The 19616-nt window shown below is 44.2% G+C and overlaps 1 protein-coding gene across 7 annotated transcripts in view; it reads left to right on the top strand.

Annotated features, from left to right (window-relative positions):
- LOC126297677 (uncharacterized) overlaps window positions 1-19616 on the top strand; it is a 216141-nt gene that overhangs the window by 75082 nt on the left and 121443 nt on the right. For 4 of the 7 annotated variants that reach the window (XM_049988783.1, XM_049988784.1, XM_049988785.1 and 1 more), the window contains exon 2: window positions 18742-18850. The exons of the other annotated variants lie outside the window; for them this stretch is intronic. The gene's annotated coding sequence lies outside the window, so the exon portion shown is untranslated. The remainder of the gene's footprint in view (window positions 1-18741; window positions 18851-19616) is intronic. 7 annotated transcript variants of the gene reach the window in all.

Below are 19616 nucleotides of genomic sequence, written 5' to 3'. Positions count from 1 at the left end.
ATTGAGAGAGATGTAAACAGGCAGAATACGGAGCTGCGGTCGGCAAAGCCTATACAGGGTGTTACAAAAAGGTACGGCCAAACTTTCAGGAAACATTCCTCACACACAAATAAAGAAAAGATGTTATGTGGACATGTGTCCGGAAACGCTTAATTTCCATGTTATAGCTTATTTTAGTTTCGTCAGTATGTACTATACTTCCTCAATTCACCCGCCAGTTGGCCCTATTGAAGGAAGGTAATGTTGACTTCGGTGGTTGTGTTGACATGCGACTCATTGCTCTACAGTACTAGCATCAAGCACATCAGTACGTAGCATCAACAGGTTAGTGTTCATCACGAACGTGGTTTTGCAGTCAGTGCAATGTTTACAAAAGCAGAGTTGGCAGATGCCCATTTGACGTATGGATTAGCACGGGGCAATAGCCGTGGCGCGGTACATTCGTATCGAGACAGACTTCCAGAACGAAGGTGTCCCGACAGGAAGACGTTCGAAGCAATTGATCGGCGTCTTAGGGAACACGGAACATTCCAGCCTATGACTCGCGACTGGGGAAGACCTAGAACGACGAGGACACCTGCAATGGACGAGGCAATTCTTCGTCCAGTTGACGATAACCCTAATGTTAGTGTCAGAGAAGTTGCTGCTGTACAAGGTAACGTTGACCACGTCACTGTATGGAGAGTGCTAGGGAGAACCAGTTGTTTCCGTACCATGTACAGCGTGTGCAGGCACTATCAGCAGCTGATTGGTCTCCACGGCTACACTTCTGCGAATAGTTCATCTAACAGTGTGTCAATCCTCATTTCAGTGCAAATGTTCTCTTTAAGGATGAGGCTTCATTCCAACATGATCAAATTGTAAATTTTCACAAACAACATGTGTTGGCTGACGAATCCCCATGCAGTTGTGCAATCACGTCATCAACACAGATTTTCTGTGAACGTTTGGGTAGGCATTGTTGGTGATGTCTTGGTTGGGCCCCATGTTCTTCCACCTACGCTCAATGGAGCACGTTATCATGATTTCATACGGGATGCTCTACCTGTGCTGCTAGAACATGTGCCTTTACAAGTACGACACAACATGTGGTTCATGCACGATGGAGCTCCTGCACATTTCAGTCGAAGTGTTCGTACGCTTCTCAACAACAGATTCGGTGACCGATGGATTGGCAGAGGCGGACCAATTCCATGGCCTCCATGCTCTCCTGACCTCAACCCTCTTGACTTTCATTTATGGGAGCATTTGAAGGCTCTTGTCTACGCAACCCCGGTACCAAATGTAGAGACTCTTCGTGCTCGTATTGTGGACGGCTGTGATACAATACGCCATTCTCCAGGGCTGCCTCAGCGCATCAGGGATTCCATGCGACGGAGGGTGGATGCATGTATCCTCACAAACGGAGGACATTTTGAACATTTCCTGTAACAAAGTGTTTGAAGTCACGCTGGTACGTTCTGTTGCTGTGTGTTTCCATCCCATGATTAATGTGATTTGAAGAGAAATAATAAAATGAGCTCTAACATGGAATGTAAGCGTTTACGGACACATGTCCACATAACATATTTTCTTTCTTTGTGTGCGAGGAATGTTTCCTGAAAGTTTGGCCGTACCTTTTTGTAACACCCTGCATAATAACCAAGTGTCTGGCACAATTGTTAGATCGGTTGCTGCTGCTATAGTGGCAGGTTATCAAGATTTAAGTGGTTTGAACATGGTGTTATAGTCGGCACAGTATCTCCGAGACAGCAATGAAGTGGGGATTTTCCCGTACGACCATTTCGCGAGTGTACCGTGAATATCAGGAATCCGGTAAAACATCACCTCTCCGGCATCGCTGCAGCCGGAAAAAGATCGTGGAAGAACGGGACCAACGACAACTGAAAAGATTCATTCAACTTGATGAACGTGCAATCCTTCCGCAAATTGCCGCAAATTTCACTTCTGGGCCGTCAGCGTGTGAACTAACCAAAGAAACATGATCGATATGGGCTTTCGGAGCCGAAGGCACATTCGTGTAGCCTTGATGACTGCATGACACAAAGCTTTACGTCTCGCCTGGGCCCGCCAATACAGACATTGGACTGTTGATGACTGGAAACATTTTGCCTGGTCGGACGAGTCTCGTTTCAAAATTACATCGAGCGGATGGACATGTACGGGTATGGAATCCATGGCTCGTGCTTGTCAGCATGTCACCAGGGGACTGTCCAACCTGGTGGAGGCTCTTAAATGGTGTGGGGCGTGTGCAGTTGGATTGATATGGGAACCATGGTACGTCCAGATACAATTTCGTGACACGTACAGAAGCATCCTGTCTGATTGATGTTTGTTTGCAGGTACACGACTGCAGTCCTGAAACACACTGAAACTTCGTGGCACAGTAGGCAGCCCCCCGCCAGCGGAGCCAAAGGAAATGGCGCGACCCATCTCCTCTTTCTCAGTGGGATGTGCCATTTTGTTTTCGCTACTCTGGCGGCGTGCTGAGTACTATGCCGTCGGGATATCAGTGTGTACCAGGACATGTACTGGCAAACAAGTAAAACATTAGTTACGTAACTTTACTTTTCCGAGCTGATAATTAAAACTTTATGCTACTCATCTTGCAGTAAACAGCCAAGCTTTTGTAATGCAAACCAAAGGTCATCGCACCGGCACTTGATCGGAACGCCTTCTCGTGGTCGTCATATAAATCTAAAATGTTTTGTAATTCAGCACTTGTCTTTTGTTATTGGCCCTCGTAGAACACGACATAAGAGAAGTCTCCGAAACGCTCTCGGAGGAAGTGGCGAAACGCGGTTGAAGGCAAGGGAACGAGCGGCGGAGTGCAAGTTGTGAGCACGCGGGAGGTGCGTGGCTGGCGTGTTTACCTGCCTGCTATTGGGATCAAGGACGGCGCAGAGGTGAGCAGCGCCGCCGCGCGCACGTCGCCAGCATCCGCGTCCAGATAGCGCCGGTCGCCGCGTGTGATAGCGAGGCCGCGCCTGTGCTGCCCGGGCATTGTTTCCGGGGATCGATAGCCGCTCAGAGCTGCAGCCTTAACGTCCTTGCAGCCACGGCCAATGTTACGCCAAAGGAAGTGGACTGACGATTGACGGAAAACGTGGGAGATCGCAGCCTGGTTTCGAGCGAAGAATCAGAACACCGCGCTGCTCACTTCTTTCCCACCAGCATGCACGTGTCACTAATGTTGGTACGAATGCACCAGTTATCTTTTGAAGAATCTGGGTCACCCACTGTAAGATAATGAGGTTTTTAAATAGACACACTTTCGCCAGTCGGAATACTCTAGGCGCTACGCAGTTGCATACTTTCTGCTTCTACGAGCAGCTGTGTTATCAGGGCGTGGGCCTCTTTTCAGTGAAGCGGTAGAAGGTCTCACGAAGATGATATTTTTTTGTCAAATAACCTGTTTCTATGGCGCGTTGTCATTCACCTAGGTTTGAAGTGTGTTGCTACTTAGATGCACTCATGTTGGGACCGCCAGATGTTAACCTCATAAAAGACGTATGCATGTTGTAAATTATATTGCACTGCGGTGACAAAAGTCGTGGAATAGTGATATGCGCACATACAGATGGCGGCAGTAACGTGTACCCAACGTATAAAAGTGCAACGCGTTATCGGAGCTGTCGTTTGTACTCAGGTGGTTGTTGTGAAAAGGTGTCTGACGTGATTATGGCCGCACAACGGGAATTAACATCCTTCGAACGCGGAATGGTAGATTTCATTTCTGAAATTGTTAGGGAAGTTAATATTCCGAGATCCACCTTGAAGAGTGTGCGGAGAATACCACATTTCATCGAGCGAGGTGGTGCAGTGGTTAGCACACTGGACTCGCATTCGGAAGGGCGACGGTTCAACCCACGTCCGGCCGTCCTGGTTTTGGTTTTCCGTGATTTCCCTAAATCGCTCCAGGTAAATGCCGGGATGGTTCCTTTGAAAGGGCACGGCCGACTTCCTTCCCTAATCCTGTGAGACCGATAACCTCGTTGCTTGGTCTCTTCTCCCAACCAACCAACACCACATTTCAGGCATTACCTCTCGCCACGGACAACGCAGCAGTTTACTTAACGACTGAGAACTGCGGCGTTTGCGCAGAGTCGTCAGTGCTAACAGACGAGCAACACTGCGTGAAATAACCGCAGGAATGCATGTGGGACGCACGACGAACGTATCCGCTACGACGGTGTGGCTAAATCTCGGGTTAGTGGGCTATGACAACAGACGACCGACGCGAGTGCCTTTGCTAACAGCACGACGTCGACTGCAGCGCTTCTCCTGGGCTCGTGGCCATATCGGTTGGACCCTAGGCGACTGGAAGAACTTTCCCTGGGCAGATAAGTCCCGATTTCAGGTGTTAAGAGCTGATGATAGAGTTCGAGTGCGGTGCAGATCCCACGAAGCCATGGACCGAAGTTGTCCACAAGGCACTCTGCAAGCTGTTGGTGGGCTGTGTTTATATGAAATGAACTGGGTCCTATAGTCCAATTGAACCGATCATTCACTAGAAATGGTTATTTTCGGCTACTTGGAGATCATTTGCAGCCATTCATGGACTTCATTTTTATGGATGACAATGCGCCATGTCACAGAGCCACAGTTGTTTGCGATTGGTTTGAAGAAGATTTTGGACAATTTGAGCGAATGATTAGGCCACTCAGATCGCCCGAAATGATGAATGCTGTAGAACAATTATGTGACATAATAATCGAGAAGTCATTTTTTAATTTTTTTTAATCTTATGGGACTTAACTGCTAAGGTCATCAGTCCCTAAGCTTAGACACTACTTAACCTAAATTATCATAAGGACTAACACACACGCCCATGCCCGAGGGAGGACTGGAACCTCCGCCGGGACCAGCTGCACAGTCCGTGACTGCAGCGCCTCAGACCACTCGGCTAATCCAGCGCGGCGAAGTCATTTCGTGTACAAATTCTGCACCGGCGACACTTTCGCAGTTATGGACGGCTAATGAGGCAGCATGGCTCAATGCTTTTGCAGGGGACTCCTAACGACTTGTTGAGTCCATACCACGTCGAGATGCCGCACTCCGACGGGAAAAAGAAGGTGCGCCACGCTATTAGGAGGTTCAAATGGCTCTGAGCACTATGGGACTTAACATCTGAGGTCATCAGTCCCCTAGAACATCACACACATCCATGCCCGAGGCAGGATTCGAACCTGCGACCGTAGCAGTCGCGCGGTTCCGGACTGAGCGCCTAGAACCGCTAGACCACCGCGGCCGGCTATTAGGAGGTATCTCACGACTTTAGTCACTTCAATGTTTTACTAAGAAACATTACACACGTTTATGCGTGCCGAAGATGCGATCTTGTGGTCCCAACGGAAATGCTGTGTTTTCAGGCGTCACTACGAAACAATACATACACAGAAACGTATTTTCGTAAGTCCATATATACTGTCAGGCCCTAAAAACCTGGAGATAGCCAGCATCGCAACCAGAAACCACCCTGCTAGTCTAGAACAGCCATGTGGGAAACAACCTGAATACACAAGCGTCTCGCACTATGGTAATGAGTCAGCTAACGTTACATTGAGTTAGGTTAGAGATACCAGCAACCACCACACTTCGAGTAATCAGCCATCAGGTAATATAAATGAAGCTTAAAAAGATAAGAGTGTCGACACCGAAGCTTGGTTACACTCATTATAGCGACGTGTCAGTGAACTCATACCCTTTGGAATAGAATAACTTCTGCTGTACTTTAATATCTGGCCGATCAGGGTGGCCGAGCGGTTCTAGGCGCTATAGTCTGGATCCGCGCGATCGATACGGTCGCAGTTTCGAATCCTGCCTCGGGCATGTGTGTGTGTGATGTCCTTATGTTAGTTAGGTTTAAGTAGTTCTAAGTTCTAGGGGACTGATGACCTAAGATGTTACGTCCCATAGTGCTCAGAGCCATTTGAACCATTTTTGATTTTAATATCTGTAGTCTACAAATAACTTTTATGCTTTTGGTGAGAGTACTTTTCCCTGTATCATATCATAATGTTCCTCTCCAGTCCATTTAGACATGGGGCGTGAGAAAAACGACTCCTTATTTGCCTCTGTGCAAACTGTTATTAGTCCGGATGTGGGCTGTAGGGGAGCTGAAGTAAGTTTATAAATTCTAAACTGAAAACCCATTATTGGAATTATCTTTGCATATCGATATACTATTGATGCTTCCTTCTTTGGTTAATTTCCAGCTCACTTGTTTCAACGTTTATCAGACGGTTTTCGGAAAGGCGAGCAATCTCGCAACCATCCGTGCTGCTATATTGGCTATATTTCCTGACATTAAACCTTAATCTTCCTCTACTGTCTTACATTTCCTGTTACTTCAATCGATATAGGTTCCACACATTCGTGAACAACTCCATTGAAGGCTGCAGAAGCGTTTTATTAGAAATTTCATTTTTATGCCCAATGCAGTTTCCTAAGTATATTTCTGATGAATCGAAGCCCAACATCATCTCTACCCACGGGAGAAGTTACTCGATCTTTCCATACATTACCTACACTTTTATACTTCCTACAATTTGTGTGCGATACGGCTAATTCGATCAAACGCCGTCAATACCAAGATAACCATTTTCTTTCTGGTGTCAATTGTGACATTGTACAACATTCATGAGATGTTCCACACAAATAAATTTAAAAGTGAAATATTTGCAAATGATCATTTATCAAGTTTTGCTGTTCCTATCTATCTATCACCATACGCATTGTTCACATATTCTCTAAGGGGCCAAGAGAAGGTTAGAAATCTGTAACTCATTTAATGAGACGGTCTCTTACGGATCACAGTTTCTAACGTTCTGCATATGCCAGGACTTTAAGTTCCAACTTTCCTCTTTGTTAGGTATTCTTCATCTATATCGAACAGCGAGCGAAGAAGATTAGCTGAAATGATAAATTTAAGAAACTAGCTTCCCATTTCGTGATGAGTTCATATAGTTAACACGCAAGAGTCTTGGGGGTGCTCAACAAGAAAGGCACCAGAAAAGGTTAAATCTTAAAAATTCTTGTCTTCCGACGGAAATCAAGGAATGTATTAATGCGTTCTTCTTAGATAATGCGTGCAAACATTGACAGTAGCTCTAGAGAAATTAAAATGTATATGGAAGTGTACTCTCATCTCTGAACACGAAGAGGCTGGTAGCAGTAAATAATGTGTATCAAGTACGCTCTGTCAGAGGCGATACCCTGATTTGTGCAATAAAAATGTAGATGCAGCTGTAGAAAAATCCCAGCAGCCTTAGCTGAGTGAACAGACGTCTCCACTTTCGATACAGCTAATATCCGTCGTCTGCAATGAGCTATAGTAGAGTTCTACATCCAGTAGTGCCTAGCGCAGTCGTACAGGCTCTGAGGACACGTAAGTCACTACTGGAAATATCGCAAATGCCTGGCCACCGCCCTGCGGAAGAGAACGTCGAAGTCTATTTCGTCGTAGAAGTTGATCTGAAACTAACACTATTGATTACCGTGCCAATTAGGAATATAATTGCGGCAACATACTGATTATGGACGTCTGATTTTAAGTTGACAAAGAACCGCTCATAGGCTCAGCTTAGTTTGGTATTTGTAATATCGAGAGTGTAACAGTACAGGATGGGTGACTCTCATAAAACCGTATTGTCGCTTTCGGGAAATAAGAGACTCAGATAACTGTCAAGCAACAGTGTTACAACTTTCTATATTTTCATATGGTGCTTCATGTGGATATCACAGTAGTTCCATGACATGACATGATATGGCAGTCATTCCTCTATCCACCTTTGTAGCTAACCTTATTTTCTTTTTGTAACAACGTGGATTTGATTATATGCTAACTTCTGATATGAGGAAGCAGAAACTGTTGCAGAGCAGGAGGGAAGACGCTTAATGTTATTCTTAGAGACAGAAACTTCCTCCTACGCTGCTGTTGAACACCGAATTTACATAGCATGTACTCAGAATTGCCACAGCTTGATAGAGCTTCCAACACGACGCGATAAATTTGAGGCTTCTGCCGAGGATGTACGGTAGCGGCGTTTAATAGCAGTTGTGTGTAATTCCCCAGACAGCATCCTTCCCAAAATTATAAAACAAGTGTTTTGTAATTAAATTTGTAAATTATATTAGATGTTTGACTATAATTAATTTCTGTTTCTGAAATTTAGGGTTCTGTTTGTAACGTCCTTGACAAAGTTCAAACAGAAGGAAACGGGATGATGATAGCTAGTGCTGGGGGACGTGATCTGCCCCTGACGAGGTATTTAAATTATAGTCCGCATTCGACTAACAAAACTTCACCATTTGCATGTAACATATTAGCTTCATGTGACACTGATTCTTGCTTTCTGGCATAATAAACAAGTTAGTTCAAAGCTGATCCTCAGTGGCATATTCATCTGTTTCTTTTCTAAGGCGTGCTACTTACTGTAAGCAGAAAGTTCAAGAGCTTATATGTCATAAAATCAGTGTAAGGTTACGCATTTATGGCCGTGCTGGTGGGGGATGTATGGAGACAACAGAATCGCGGCAGCAAAACACTTGGCGCTGCTGTGGCACGCAGCCATAAATTGCAGTCACGAGTGGTTCTCCGCGGGTCGCACGTCTCCATACGCTGCAAATTACCCACCCCGCATAACACGTTTTGGCGACTCCTACTTCTTTTCTGGAGGAGATTCCAAGCCGAGCGTCACGTAACCGACCTGCTCATACAGCTTTTAACTCGCAGCCTGCGCACTAGCTTGCGTGAAAGGGAGATGAGGCGCATCCGAATCGAAACTGCGCAGCGGACTAACGATCGCTGCTCTGGACTAGTCAGCCAACCAGCCTGAGTTTGGCTTTTAGGCTGTTTTTCATGCAAATGCTGGTCTGGTCCCAATCTACGCCTAAGAAAATACGATACGCAAACAGTTAAAGTACGATAAGACACAGTAGAAATTTACACGATTCTCGGACATGTTGCACGCACTGTCTTCCCTTAGGTTAACTATGGTGACAGGAAGCACATCCGGTCAAAATGTTAAAACAGAATAAAATTTGCCGAATCATGAAAAGTGGTTGACCTAGTACGACGGGATAAATGCCAGGAAAGAGAGAACAAACGGAAGGAAACGCCTGTAAGTAGCTACGCTGTGCAACACAATTAAAAGGTCACTGTTTCGAAAGGGCATGCGGTGGTGGTGGTTGTTGGGATGTTTAAGGGGGACTAAACAGCTAAGGTCATCAGTCCCCAAGGGCATGCGGCCAGCAGGCGTTAGTTCAGCGACATAGCGCCACTCAGCTCAGGGGTGTCTAAATGGTGGTCTTGTCACACCGACGCCTAGTAATCAATGACGGGGTGTCTCTGTACAAGGATATTTTTAAAGCGCTCACTCAACAAAGGTGTGCGGGTGACACCGAGGCTGTTGTTGAACTGAGGGAGGGTGGGGGAGGGGATGGCCTTAGAGGGATCCTTTGCCGTTTTATTCACACGTGTGTCGATGTCACACCCTCCTGTGATCACGTTCAGTAGTGTTGCTGGCCCACAATCTTCTTATAGAAGGGTTGAATCATCCAGGGGGTGTTGTCACCAGTGTCAAAGGTCGTCAGGAGCGTCGTCCTGTTGCTCATCTCCCTGCAAACTGTCGACTGCGAAGCCTCCTCAAGGTAAGGAATGTTTTCGCTGATGCCATCTATGCCATCTCCTGAGGCCTTTTCGTGTTGATACTGAGCGACTGTGTGTCTGAAATATTTTTCTCGGCCACCCATAAGAAATATGCGTCATTTCAACGCTGGGCGACGCGCTTCTGACCTCCATCGCAGAGGCGTCAAAAGAAGGAGTGAACTGTGAGTGAGAGGGGGTGTGACAACCTTTAGATTGTGTGACACGTCCACGGTGGGGCTGGGCAGAATTGTGGCGAACTTTGGGTCTAGTGCGACAACATTATCCCGCCTTACACATCACCTGAAGTTCTGAGTTCTATCTATTTTTTTTTCGGATGTATCGACTCCTTGCTGTTTGAAGAGTGTCCGAGCCCGAAGGTGACATTGCGAGGCACCACGCTTTTGCATCATTACAGAGGAAGATTATAGGCACCTTTGAGCCCAATTTCAATCTTCTGTGTTGCAATGGGAGACAAATACGGGGCTTCGGGAAACTGGCCCATTAATTGCGTTGCGCAGTGAGCTGTAACTGATAACATATTTGAGTCCAACGCTTTTCACAGAACGATGTTACGCAGCGATTAAAGCATTGGAGTCGGATTCGGATGGAGCCAGGTTTCCAAAAAATGCGTAAGATGATCGCCAAAACGTTTCCTTTAAATGGAACGTGGACGATTTTCCCTAACCCACCTTTATCCTGTCCGAACTATCTAGCGATCTAAATGTCGACGGGAGCTATAAACTAATAATTATTTTCCCATAGCGTGTTTCATTTTTCATCTCAGGTCTGAATTCCGTACAGGTGGAATACGTTGTTGGTTATCGCCTGAAATTGTGGTGTGTTGAAAGGCTTGCGGAAGTAGGGTGAAGCATAGTAAACAGAATTTAGCTGTGCGACACGAAGCGAAACACGAACCTTTGAATTACAGTGGGCCTAATGATACCGAGAAAGGACAGGATGAGTGAGACGATGACGTCAGTTCCTTACGTCACGTTACGCTTGGTTGTGACGGGAATGGTATCCGATATCAGCGCCTAAGGGTCCACCAGACTATTCGACCTCAATCAGTTACACCATCAATAGGTACAGCTCATGGGGATTCCGAGTATCAGAAAGACAAGACACATAGCGCAAGCTCGTTTCTCTGTTTACTTCTTGAACTAAGTTCTGTAGTTGTTTCATTGCTTTAAAAATTCTCTAATCGCGCTTTCTTTCAATTGACTTAGCTTTACGTAGTGAGAAGCCTGATTCTAGATGGATATGATAACTATTCACAGATGACTGAATGGATAGGTAACCGATGGGCAACAGCAGCGATCTTTCGCTAGGTCCCTAATATGGATGCCTGTTGTAGAATCTCATTCTACTCACCGCGATTCAAGTTTTACATGTAGGAGTAACAGTACACATTTTAAGATGCTACAGTTGTAAATAAAGACGGATGCTTCTTCGCATTAAGATGATTTTTCGTTTCTCCGGTCAAACCCATTGTCCGAAGAATATGGTATCTCGATGTGGCTACTGGCATGAATTTCTTTTTGAGTACCGTCACTGACAAACAGTACACAAAGTTAGCATTATCTCTTCTTTGGCACGACTAAGTATCAATCATAAATGAGATGATGAGGCGGTCATATATTACTTCCACCAACACTAAGAAACAATCAAAATTTTTTGATACACATGATTGGTAGGCTGTTTCCTTGACTGTCTGTTTAAAATACAAATTAGTTTTTCTGTTATTTACGACACATTTTGGAGGCTTTGCTCCATGATCAGATGGCATATCAAGTGCTTAGTCCGAGAGCAATGCATCCTAGATAAAAATCTGATTAGGTGTTTAGTCCGAGAGCAATTCACATAAAGTAAACATTTCATCTGTCACCTTCTCACGGACAAACGTCTCTGAAATAGGTCGTAAATAAAACAAAATTTTTAAAAAAACTTGACGTATAATGACAGGTTACGTTGTGCCCTATATTTGTGTTTCATTTACCTAAGGTAAAGGTTCTGGACTGAAGCGCCTAGAATCGCTCGTCCACAGCGGCCGGCTGCTCGTTTACCTTTCGATAAAGGGTACAATTATGAGAGACTACCTTGGATTCACGTGTGCAGCTCTGAAAGTAAATACTATCTGTGGCATGAAAAAATAAGTAACAACTGCAGTGATAAAATTTGTTTGTTCTCTCTCTCTCTCTCTCTCTCTCTCTCTCTCTCTCTCTCTCTCTCTCTAAAATTCCTCCCTATGCGTACAAGTATCGTAAGCTGCGCGGTTGTATCGTAAAACCTATTTTTTTTTACTGCAAGAAAGTAACACATACTGGAACAGCAAGTTCTGTCAGTATCTACCGCGGTGCTTCCGAGTGTCAATATTTCGTTATAAGCATCTGTTTATTCTGTTGTATTGCTGCTGTCTTGTAAATTTTCATATTTAGGTATGAAAGTTTTTTTGCATATCTAATTCTTTTAATATTTTTTTTAGAATATTAAGGCTCAAACCTTCTGGTTCAATGTTCGTGTACAAAGCTCCTGCCACCAGTACGTAAACATGTTTGTGACACACAAAAAAGAGAGTTAGAGATAGAGAGAGTAAACACGAAGTCTCGTTTGGACGCAGTTGCGTGTGCGTGGATCGTGCTGTGGAAAACACGCCAATTGGGCGCAGGCAGTGCTAATGGACAAAGTCACGCTTTTTACGGGACGGAGTCCGAGGACGCGCGACAACGCACTGGGCAGCACGTATGTGCCGTCCGCCGAAGCATGGTCACAAATTATGCCCATTCGACTTATTGATGCTCCTTTAACTCTACGCAAAATAGCCTCTTATTCTGAAGTATAAAATCCAGGACAGCAATGTGATCTTTTCCATCCCTTAGAGGTTTCTCTCCAAAACGTTCTTTGTTGAAAAAGACTGTACGTGAGAACATTAACAGATGCATTCCCATAAAATGGCATGCTTGCGATAATACTTCCACTATTCTATAAATTACTGTTTTTATTTAAACTATTGTAGAAGTCTATCCACTTCTCTTTTATGTTAGTTTCCGTTTTTGTGGAATGCTGTTTGCTGAATCTCCTTTACACTTGAGCGCAAAAACTCTGACGTACGGTTATGGACAGTAAAAATGAAAGGTGCTCCCCTCCCTAGTGTTACGATGAGTTGAGTTCAGGTAGATGACTCTGAGATCTTCTTTTAGTCTATCTTCCGCTAACTATTGACACAGTTAGCTGATTATCAAAATTCTCCCATCTTCGATTACACTAATTGAATCATACAGAAAATCACGTTTCTTGATCCAGATACAGGTTTATTTCCTCTTACACATCAAGCTGATCCGGCCGTTATGGCCGAGCGGTTCTAGGCGCTTCAATCCGGAACCGCGCTGCTGCTATGGTCGCAGGTTCAAATCCTGCCTCGAGCATGGATGTGTGTGATGTCCTTAGGTTAGTTAGGTTTAAGTAGTTCTAAGTTCTAGGGGACTGATGACATCAGATGTTAAGTCCCATAGTGCTTAGAGCCATTTGAATCTTTTAGTAGTGTATGATTTAACATTGTCCAATATTTCCTAACGTGATCTTAAACGAAGGTTTTCTAGTCGTTGCTTTTGTTTACGGCAGGGAAATGGATGATCAGTTTCTCTCGAAGCTGTAGCGTGCACTTCATATTAAGTGTGCAATGGCATTCATATTGTTTCTTGCAACCGTTAAACATGTTGGAACACTATTTGTGACTCATGAATAGGCTGGCATAACTACCTTGTCTCCGGAACATGTTTTCCAAATAACCTGTATCGCACTGCAATTGTCTTCTGTTTGCCGGTGTTCTATAGCATCTATGGGTGCCATCGGCGTGCACGACCAAGGTTGTGGCTGCCCTCAAGAACAGAAAAAAATGGCTCTGAGTACTATGGGACTTAACATCTATGGTCATCAGTCCCCTAGAACTTAGAACTACTTAAACCTAACTAACCTAAGGACAGCACACAACACCCAGCCATCACGAGGCAGAGAAAATCCCTGACCCCGCCGGGAATCGAACCCGGGAACCCGGTCGTGGGAAGCGAGAACGCTACCGCACGAACACGAGATGCGGGCCCCAAGAACAGAACTACGTCGTTTTGCGCTTCGGAGCCATATACTCAGGACAAATGATGATGGAAGTATTACGTGTAAACTGCTGCAGTCCGTATTACACTTCTCTCCAGAAGAAATGGGCAAGGTGGAGTGATAGTTAAAGCACTGGACTTGCTTTGCATAGGAGATGGGCTCAAAACCCAGTAGGAATATCGGTTCCCTAAATTAAGGCGAAAACTGAAATGTTTAATTTGGGAAGTCTTCGACCGATTTCCTACGCATTCTTGTCCAGTCCGATTTTGTGCTGCGTCTCTAATAACCTTGGCATCGACGGAATGTTAAACCATAATATTCCCTTCTTTCTTCCATCTGGAGGAGGAATAAAGTAGAATAAAGAACAAATAAAGTCTGGAAATACCGAACCTCAAGTACTTCTTACATGCACCGCTAGCCTCCGCCTAACACCATTTGCTTGGCTGAATTATATTTTCGTGGTCGGTGTTGTTTTTTTCTAGTAGACTTCTAAGGGCGTAAAATTGAACGATCTCTAGATTCCGGTGCTGAAGAAGATGTGTACCAGTCTTCCACCATGGGGTAACAGCAACAGCGGCCGACGGCAATCGATAACGGCCAATTGCGCTCGGATATTCAAAACTTGTGGCGTCATGCCACTTCGCGGAAGCACGCAGAAACGAAATTCTGCAACGGTCAGTAGCGTGCCAAGGTGTGAACTGGACAATCAAAACGCTGCGATCCCCCTTGAAAATGTACCTCCGGAGATGGGTAGGAAACGTTGGGTTTAAAAGTCAAATCCATTAGACCACGGAATAATAGCCCGGAATATTTTCTTAAGTGTAACATTTCCGGCCGTGAAAGTTGACATTTTACAAAATATTTAAAATTAAGTTGCTACCATCAAACCGGTTGTAAATGAGACGGCAGCAAAGAAAATCATGGGGTTCAGGGGGAACAAAACTTACATTACCGACCAATGGAACCGTGTAACGTGGTCCATTAGTTCTACATTTACACTGCTCCATAAAGCAACATGTTGAAACTGGCGAAGCGTAAAATCGAGACTGTTTATTCAGCTGTGCAGAATGTGTGTATTCTGTAAGGATTTAAAGGTCATATTGGTTAATAGCTGCACCTATGTCATAGTGTGTGGCTGAAAGCAATGTTTTCCGTGGAATGCCTCGCAGTTCATAGACCGTGTTGCACAGCAGATGGCCAAAGCAACATCAGTCGAATGTGAGTGTAATCATTGTACTGCTATCTACAGACTGCAAAATAGCCTTTGCGTTTCGCGCTTGGCTCTACAGGCAAGCGTCCTTGGGCGTGTTCTCCAAACAAACATCCGGCCTCCTGGTGGCAACGACGCAAAGATCGCTTCGAAACAATAACTTTTCTTTTCAGCGTCAACATTCATTTCTCATTAATCAGGTACTAAGTAACCTCGACGATTCTTACATTTCTGTCTGTAAACGGGGTCATAATATGGGTGCCGTGATATTCCGCTGCGCTATTGTGCGTTGTGCAAGCCACGCCGTCGCCGCCCTTGGCTCGTGTCCACACAGCCTGCCGCATACGAATGGCCCTCGCTCGCGATCGAACTGTTGTGCCACACGGCGACTCCCTACCAAAGCACCCACTGCACACACGCGCAGATCTTCACATTTTCTCGTTCCATTAAATCTGAACAAAATCTGACATCAGACACACAATACACTATGGTCGAAACAATTAGGCTATCAGACGAGACAATATACATTATGCGACGATAACTTTTTATTTTTGTTTGGTGTATTTCATTCCTTTGGAACAAAGCGTCTATGACACAAAGTGGTGGGACATGTTATGAATCACCGAGAATTTACCAACAGATCAAAAACATTTAAACGCTGAATCACAAAAATCAAAGGTAAAATGGTCCCGAGTTCGAGTTTCGGTCCGGCACACAGCTTTAATCTGCCAGGAAGTTTCAAAATCAGCGCACACTCCGCTGCAGAGTGAAAATTTCATTCTGGAATAATAACAAACATCAGTATAAAAATTTAACTACATTTAGCCAAAAGTAGTAATATGGAAGTGAATGGGCACTGACCTGCCGATAGGAACCATGTCGCTATTCGCGGAGAATGATTTGGGAAAGCCATGGAATACCCTAATCAGCATAGCCTGATCAAGTAATTCTCAATGCATTAATATTTTTTTCATATTTATGAGCTACGATTAAGTACACGTAATATATTCATATATAAACAGTATTTTTCTACTTTCAACTGTGATTCCAAGATAAATATGGTTTACTCGCGTTATGTTCACACAATGGGTGCTGCTGTTCCTCCTAAACGAGTCCTTTCATCAGTTATATGTCTCATAAGCGAATAGATCAACTGCAAGTTAGTATAAGACTCTTCCCCTATGCAGTGGAGGGTGCGCTGTTTTGAAAATTTTCGTGACATTACAATTGTGTGCCAGATTGGGACAGAAATCTTCATTTCGCGTGCAACGCGCTTACCAACTGCGCTATAAAAAAACCCCAGCTTGTTAAACAGAAATCTACAGGCTTACTTTAGACTGCTCATATTTACTATTGTACATGCAGGAGTTGCATAAAAATATGGAAGCACCAAAAATACATTACCATGCCTAATACGATGTACGAAACCCGTTGCATTCAAAACAGCTTCCAGTCATCTAAGAATGGATAAATAAGGTCCTGAATGGTTTTCAAGGGAAATTTATGCCATTCTTCCCGCAAAATAGCGGAAAGTTCACGTAACGATGGTAGGGCGTGGATAGTACTCACGCATCCTTCTCTCCAAAGTAGACCACAGAGGCTCAATAATAGTGAGATTTGTTGACTGTGGTAGCCCTGGAAGATGGGACAATTCATCTTCGTGTTTTAAAAGTGAACAGGGGCCCTACCGTCTTGTAACACATCACCTTTGGGGAACATAAATTGTACCACGAGATGGGTCTGATCAGCCTTGCAAAGTAACTATGGAACCCATTTAATAACACTGTACGCTGCCCAAATCGTCACCGAATCTCCGCCGTGTTTCACTCTTGGGACGTAAATTCGGCCAGAAGTTGCAACAGTGTGAAACAAGAGCCATCCGACTAAACGACATTCTTCTATTGTTCCAAAGTCGAGGTTTTATGCCTTCGGCATCACGTTTTCACCACAAGCATTTGCATCACCGACAAGTGGTTTTGGGATTGCAGCTCGGCCTGGAATTCCCTGCTCATGGAGCTGCCTTCATGTTGTTTTGCTGCTGACGGGGTTCTCGAGGTAGACACTCAGCTCCGCAGCGATTTTTGCAGCTCTCGCCCTCTTCTTTTTCATCACTATCCTATTTAATGAGCATCTGTCACTATCACTCAACACACACGCTAGTAGGTGTTGCGACTTAGTGAACTATGCTTTTCTGCTTTCCCTGTATACGATACAAACATTCGATGCGGTGCCTCTCGGCACACCAAACATTTCGGCTTCCTTATGTTTCTGAAGGATAGTTTGCTACTCGTGAACTAAAAGATTCCTGCAATATGTCCTACAAGCGAATGGCAGAGATGCTTCAAGGTATAATGTAGTATACTATTGCAGCTGGTGTATAATTCTTCTCTATACGAATCTGCACAAGAGAGAATACCTTTTGTACACTGGTGTAGTTACGAAATTGGCAAAAAATCACCATACCTATTATCCCCTAATGCGGTAAGCGATCATCGTGAACGGCAACATAGCTTCGCGCCAGCGTTACGTGTTTCAAATCAGTTTGTTTGTATGTTTCTGAAGGATGAAGGACGGTAATCTCTAAACCTAATGGTATCATTGGATGTGATAGTCTCGCTGCGATATATATTACAAGCGAATGTCAGAGACGCCAGGGGAGCTCGCTGACTACGACATGTTAGTCATAGCCTCAGCTTGTAACCCAGTGTCCACGAGCTGAGTAGGAGAAACTTATCCCTATACATTCAGGATGTCAAAGAACTGGGCCGTATTATATGGAGCTAGTACTTTGCCAACACATATTCCTAATTACACCCTCAACGTAATGCCATAATACTGGATTTTTCTACTTACGAATGGAGATATATGTTTGGCTCCAGCCCATTTCTAAATTGAATCTCATCGTTTGTCAAGCTCGAAATTAAATCTGCACGCCCCATAATACAAAACACGTGTTTTTTTTCTGTATGCAACGTTAGAGGACTTTTTGACTGTCAATATTTCGGGATCTTGGGCGTCGTGATTTTAACGGGACGTACCTACTACTACTATACGCTCAGAGCCCACGTTAAAGACGAGGACTAGGATCAGTTTGAGTGACATTCTGCCGTCTAGAACTGATGGGAAGGTATTCTGCATCTGGATGGCATTATGCCATTTATTTCGGTGCGCTGTCAGCTCGTCTTTCTTGGACAAGCTTTCCATGAGCTTCCCCTGGTATCTCTCATAATTTGAGAACGTGTCCACAATCACTAAATTACACTTTCGACTACCCCAGTGGTATTTCCTACCGTGAGCTGTGTGCGGCTAAACTTTTTGCTGGCAATAATTTGTCATGTCACAGACAGCGGCAAATCACGGGGCAGAGACATACCAATAGCTTTACTCGTATAGAAATTAACTCAAGAAGCGAACACCAACTACTACTGTAGCTCCAACACTCGATTAATGCCACACGTGAAAGTCATTTAGTTAGTTGACGCGTCTAAGTAAGTGGTACGACCTTCCTCTCTTCCTATCACTTGACAGAACGGGATAAGTACGAGCTTGTCCGGACATCATTCGCAGAACTGATGATGATATCTTGAGTGATTAACTGTTTACACCACTGTATTTTATTTTCCACGTGGAAGGATAGAAAGTTGCCTTGGCAGCTAAGGTTCGTTGCCAATAGTCTTTGCGACAACAAAGCCACCAACTTCCGTGGCTGATCGATAATTTCATGTCTATCATCTACATGAATTGATTTCTTTTTTCTTTTTTTTTTTTGCAGATTTTAACATCACGTGACATAGAAGTTGCCACAGAAAGATCGCGAAGTGTACCTGCGGTCTTCGACTTGGGTTTATAAGAAACATCGAAGTCTTCTGCTGCTTAGTCAGGTAAGAGGATGCAGCTATCGCCATCCTAAGCTAAGCTCAGCTCAAGAAGCGCTGGAAATAAATATCAAGCGCTGACTATCTTCAGTTACTTCCTGTTATTTTCCACTGCATTAAATCCAGGCACTTTTTTTCTTTTTGTTTATACGACTACAATATTATTGGGTGCCATGAAAATACATAGTTCATTATAACCAAATAAGAATATACCAAATAGCGCATTCGAAAATATACAGTAGATTATAATCTAATTATATTGTACCATATGGTACACTTCACATGGGACACTGCGAGTATATCTAAATCTGCCTAGTCTTTTCGAGGCGCATACACCAGCTAACAGAATTTGGGTCACTAAAACCTTGCATTAGGTCACGCAAATAACTGTTAAGAATTCCTTATAAATCATGAAATGGCCCGTAACTAGAGCTGATTCACGAATGAAAAGCGTTGACAGAAGTATGTGCTTCATCTGTGTATGATGTAAAGTATTAGTCAAAAGCAGTGTTAGTTTCGTACTCATTAATGACGTTTTTACACAACGCCCCAACGCGGAAAAGCACACTGCAGCCTCGAGGAAGGTGCTAGTGGCGCTATTACCTTCGTCCGATGTGTGGATGACTGTAACAGCTGCTTATATAGTATTTGGTATATGATAGGAATGGTTTTGGGTGTAGAGTGCATGAATACACAGGGACCCCCGCATTTAAAGTCCATCAATCACTATCACGAATGCTATATTCCCTCGCTCAATAAGATATCGCAAAGA

This window comes from Schistocerca gregaria, chromosome X, assembly GCF_023897955.1.
Source record: "Schistocerca gregaria isolate iqSchGreg1 chromosome X, iqSchGreg1.2, whole genome shotgun sequence".
Taxonomy (NCBI): Eukaryota; Metazoa; Arthropoda; class Insecta; order Orthoptera; family Acrididae; genus Schistocerca; species Schistocerca gregaria.
The sequence above is the reverse complement of the archived record's forward strand: the minus strand, read 5'-3'. Positions and strand labels throughout refer to the sequence as shown.